The following is a 6,000-nucleotide window of genomic DNA, read 5'->3' as shown; positions in this document are numbered from 1 at the left end:
AGAAGTTTGTCTCAGATTCTCACTCGTGTTTTCGAGTGGCGCCATGTTTATCTGTGATAGGGGAACTGGAACCCAGCAATTTAGGGGATTAGTAATGAGCGAAATCCATCGCCGACGTCCCCGACCGGTACAAATATGGGTTTCCATTTGTCGCGAATGATCGCCGATCATCGCAGAAATCTGGGACGCATCGGGAAAATAGAAACGCTCCCGATTCTCCAGATTTGTCCCCGTCCATCCTAGACGATCGGGGATATTTACGATTTCGAGTTTTTATTAGTCTGGGACAGTCGGGAAACAATAAAATCCCCAATCGTCTGGGATTTTTCCGACCTATGAAAACCAGGCTTAACCCTACACGGACAAGGTAAAAAGTTGAATAAATTCAAAACCGTCCTAGCTATGACCGAAAAACTTAGCGACCTGTCGTAAAAATTATCTGGGAACTTTTTAAAATCGTCGTGACTTATACATCATTGACGTCACCATGGCAGCAAGTTTTTCAAAATTTGCCTTTTTGGTTTTTTTATGTCTATTGAACAAGTATTGTAAGAGGCTTAATAGGATGTGAAAAACTATGCAGATCCCGGAGGATGTTATCCACCGAGGCCGAGGTGGATAACATCCTCTGAGATCCGCATAATTCTTTACATCATACAAAAGCCGAATTCAATAATTGTTTTACTATTCATTCAAAAATATTTCTAAGTTCTTAAGAAGCTTACCTTCTCGTAGACTTTCTTCAAAACTTTTGCCTATTTCTCGGCAAGGTTTCAGGATATAAAAAGATACTTCAAAAGTGTAGATAAAATCATTCGAGCGATATTCTTTGCGTAGTCTTGTATTTCTTCCGTTCAGTTGGTTAGAAATTCAGCTATTTCGTCTTCGGATAGCCGTGACACATGTTAGAAAACAAAGGATTAATATACATGCTACTTTGCGAAGATTTCGTAAAATTTGCTGTTTAAACCAATCAGAAGCACAGTAGAGACAATAGTTAAGTTAGCACCTTTCGTGTTCATTGCGTTTGGTTCTTTCCCTCCTATCTAGACCGTTACTTAATGCACAATTCATGTTATGCTCAAGACGATCTATTAAAGTAGATGTCACAAGAAGCTTTTCGGTACGGTGATATCTTGAACTCTCCGGCCGCGCGGGAGAAGAACCTATCAACAACAAATCACTGAGTTGAATTGATCTTTTTAGTATCGAGTTTTTCGTGAGGTTTTTAAGTTTCTTTTCCTGGGTTCTGCTTAGTGTTTCAGAAGTTCGCTTTTCAAGACTGTCCCTTTCGAGGACTAACCTGTGATGTTCCTTGGTGCGTTTTTTGATAGCGCTTTTCAGCTGCCTTCTTCTGATTCCGAGAGCGTCTTGTCTGTCCATGTTTTATTCCGAAGATACACGAGTTAGTTACACATCAACTCTTCCTCCGATTCAATCTGTTCTAAGTTTTTTGTTATGAAAATGTGCCCTAGTTATGGCGGAGATCATTGTTTGATTTAAATTATAAATTTATTAGCGGGAGCTTCGCTTTTAGCTCTAGCTAAATCTATATATTAGAAATCTATCTTGTCAATGGAACTAAAGGTTGAATATTCACATCACGTAGTAATCCTGCTCGTTTGCGGTCACGGCGGAGAGTAAAGGTCAAGTGTTTGTTAATGAGCGAGCGATTATCGTGCAGTTGCTATGGGTTTTGTGGAGCCAGCGAGCACGAAGCCGGAGCACACCTTACCTGCAGATTAGCCGATAGCAATTTGGAGCGGATTCGACGATTATTATCAAATTTATATTATCAAATTTATAGGGCTTCGCGTGGAGGCGTAGCTGCCTTTAATTCTTCTTTAGTGGAAAGTACCTACGATCGCGAAGCTCGACAAAATGCCACTTTAACCGGCCAGGAAAGACAAGGAGACGTTCAGTTAAGCTTAGCTTAGCTTTGCTTTGCTATATTTTGACTTTTGTAGTATTTTAGTTCATGGTAGTTTCGACGACTCATCCTATTTTGTCAATGTTATTGACACACGCTACGTCTGGGCCGCCTGTGATATTAGGGTCTGGAAGGAGGTGTCTGGATCTGGAATGACGGGTTAAATTTCCGTACATTCACAAATCACGTTACATTTTGGAGTCATTTCTCGAATCACATGATTAGGTAACGAACTGATCAAGTCCATCAATGATTCTTAGTGGTTCCTGGTATACTACAGGTAAGAGTTTTTCTTAAATGACCATGTGATGGGAAGGAAAAAAGTATGGTGATCTGTACAGCTCCCGAAATGATACCGACCCCGAAATGATCCCCATTTCTCTTCACGTCGACCCTGAAATGATCCCCAATTAAGTGTTGGAATGGAATGGTATTCCGTCACGGCATTATTACAAGTCTGTTGCAGCGTTTACGTTCTTGAATCGCATTTAACATTTCACTACAGTTGATGCGATTTGTTTTAGCGCTTTTGTCATCTAATCGCCTTTATGTCTACTTTTGCATATTCAACATCATTTTAAAATTTTTAAAAAGTGTGAAACACCATTTTTAAAATACAATATCCAAGGCATGCAGTTTTGACATCATTTTTAGAATTTAAAAACCATGCCGTTTTCTCTATATAACCCGGGCTATAATCAGCTACCGTAAGTAATGATAATAAAGAATATTGTGTTTCTTGATGTTATCAGTTGCAGTTCCTAGGGTTACTACAAATATACTAGACTTTGTTCTCTTGACTTTGTGTATTAAATAATATTTTCGTTTAATCCAGTTCAAAGTGTAATCCCAAACTAATGTCCTTAAAGAATGTGAGCAAGTGAAGATTATTAGTGAAACTGAAGTTAATGTTGTACATTTTAATCGATCCATAGTTCTAGGATATCATTCCATTCCTAAAATTAATTGGGGGTCATTTCGGGGTCGTCGTGAAGAGAAATGGAGATCATTTCGGGGTTGGGGATCATTTCGGGGGCTGTACGAAATCACGCGTCACAGTGAATATAATATAATTCACGAATCACTACTGTATTTCATGATTTTTCCTGATCCATGGTCTGTTTACCGGTCAATTCACGGATCAAGCGACGCCCCATCCAGATCCTGTAAAATTACATTAATTCCCTTGTGTTTGACTTGTTAAGGCTGCAGTGCAGCCGATTCGATTCTGGATTATCAATAGCTTACAGCAGTGGGATCAAAGGAGAACGACGCCCTTTTGTTGTCCTTTTTTCCTGCAAAGCTTTCTTTCATTACAAAGTGGCTCAAATGCACGGTCACACAAATTTTTATCTTGCTATTAAGTCTTACTCACCAATGGATAATGTGCTTAGGATCAGGAGGCAGGCAAAAACAAACTGTGAAGCGGCTACCATCGTCAACGTTTGAGGCTGTGAAGAGATTAGGATTAGAATTAGATTGCATGTCAAATTATTTATACGTAACTGAAGAAGCAATATCATGTAACACAATAAATGGCAGCACTTACGATCTCAAAACACAGCAGGAAAACTCAAAAAAGCTGTCACGGTTCAGTCTAGTTGTCTGATCAAGGAAAAGTTCTGCTGGCGAAACACACTAACAATGGCGTTCATGTAAAAAGTCAGCAATAAATTTCTTTTGTCATGAAATACCGTTAACTAGATTTGTACAGACATATCACGAAACTCTTTTGAAACTGGATAGCTTGGCTCCGGGAGCTTGGCCCCTGTGAGAGCAGAGTTATGTTGTTGTTGTTATCGGAGTCTTGCTGGCCTGGTGGGTGGGAAACCGCATCTAATCTGTACGAAATTTAACTCCGGAGAGGAGAAAAGTAAAATATCTTAAAAGGAAATAAACTACCCACTTTTGACGTCTTTGATCCTTTTAAAAAACAGACTTTGCTTAAAAGGTTAATGTGATAGCATTCCAGATATTTTCCTTCATGTCCTGACTCCAGCATCGCGTATACACAATCATAATACAAGATTTGTCAGTAATCTGAACTATTTTAGGCCAAGAGTATCCACCAAGGTAAGACGTCCTTTAAATTCTCCGCTCCAAATTATTATTTGTAGCTACTTTATTTTCCTACTATGTACACTTATGTAAATATCTTACATAGTGTGAATAAAGAATTGAATTGAATTGAATTGAATTGGAAGGGAGGGGCCGGGGGAGCACTTCCGAAAAAAACCCTACCTACGGATGCAGGAGCCCGCTCATGGGCTCCTGACGGATGACACTCCACGGGACCCTGATTTAATTATTCGGGTCTAGATTTCACGCCCAGGAGGGAAAGGAAGGCACTCCCTGTAATGGCCTATGCGGGGTATACTTGACAGGCTTCAGGTATTTCAAAGGGGAACCAGGAAATTCACGGACTGAATTGTATGGAAGGGTAGGAAAATCTATCTTTAAGTACAGTCGAACGCCGCTTTGTGGACACCAGCTAAGTACGGATTAGTACGGACACCTCGTTATTAAGGACAGTTTTGTTTGTCTCTGGGAAAATGTAGATTAAAAACAAAGCTTCCGTTTATATACTACAAAAAACTTATAACTATAAGCCATGAAAAGGAAATCTTCAGATCCCTACTTAACTTCCATTCAGACCTTTTTAGAGCGGAGTTGGGTAGCTTTGAAAAAATTATATTTCGTAAACGCAATTGAAATGAAAATAACATTTTTATCGAAAAAGGAAAGAATGCTTATGCTCAGTTGTGCTGCCTCAAACTACATCACCAAGCCCCTACCAAATCGGCTTTGCTGAGTTGTTGGTCAGCCCTTAAATCTAATGTTCCCGTAGCTCTTTTTATTCACGATACACTTCGTCAGGATTTCTTCGTTGAGTTCCCCAAGGCAGTTGTTTGAGCCCTGTTCTTTTTCTCTTGTATGCGTCTGGTCTGAAGTAATGGCAAAGCATCTCCCTGAAGCACACTATGCGTATGCGAATGACTCCCAATCATATTTTTATTTTAAACCCTGACCCCTCTGACTACTAGGGAAGATATCAAAGTGATTGAGGAATGTATTGCAGAGGTTCGCATTTGGATGATCTCTTATCGGCTATCAATTAATGACAAGAAGACTGAATATCTTATCATCGCCTCTTACCGGCAGCGTTTCCATTGAGTCAATTGCTGGCGGTACCTGTGTGTCCATCTCGGGGTGCATGGTTTGGAAATCATATGTCTATGCATGTACTCAAGTTGTCAAAGTTTGTAGTAAAGCTTTCCGTGGTCTGCATACCATCAGGCATATCGGAAAGTTTCTTGCTGAAGAATCAACTAAGTCTCTGGTTCACGCCTTTGTCACTTCGCATCTTGACTATTGCAATTCTCTTCTATATGGCATACCTAAATATCAGTGCGACTGTTTACAGAGGATCCTTAATGCTGCTGCTCGGGTGATTTGTGTTATCCTGAAGTTTAACCATATCACTCCTTTTATAATTAAACTGCACTGGTTACCTGTCTATTTTTGAATTCAGTAGAAGGCAAGGCTCCGGTGTGCATTAGAGATCTTCTGAAGCCTAAAGTTGCGGGAGGTTGTACTTTACGATAAGATAACCAGAGGCTGTTTCAAGTCCCGAAAACGAAGTGTGAATCCTTTGGAGATCGAGCTTTCGCCCATTCAGGTCTATCGTTCTGGAACGCCCCAACCTTTGGAACTAAGACTTATCTCAAATATTGACTGTTTTAAAAGACATCTTAAAACCTACTTGTTCGAGAAAGCTTTTAGAACTAAATGATTTTGATTTATTTCTTTTTCAATGTTGCATTTTATTAGCGGAGCTCTCGCGCGCGCGAAGCGCGCGCGCAGCGGAGCACCATGGGTAAGAAAATTTGGTAAACTATCCAACCGAGGAAATTTGGTTATGATGTAGCGTACGCCCACCCGTACACACACTTCATGTAAATCGATGTCAAATGTCACAATAGATCTTGCACAACTTGACTAGCCTCTTAGTTATGTAAGCCATCCGTATGAGTACGTATAGATTGACAGCTGTCAAAATCAGACATCCG

The sequence above is a fragment of the Porites lutea genome, chromosome 13 (assembly GCF_958299795.1).
Source record: "Porites lutea chromosome 13, jaPorLute2.1, whole genome shotgun sequence".
NCBI classification, from domain to species: domain Eukaryota; kingdom Metazoa; phylum Cnidaria; class Anthozoa; order Scleractinia; family Poritidae; genus Porites; species Porites lutea.
The sequence above is the reverse complement of the archived record's forward strand: the minus strand, read 5'-3'. Positions refer to the sequence as shown.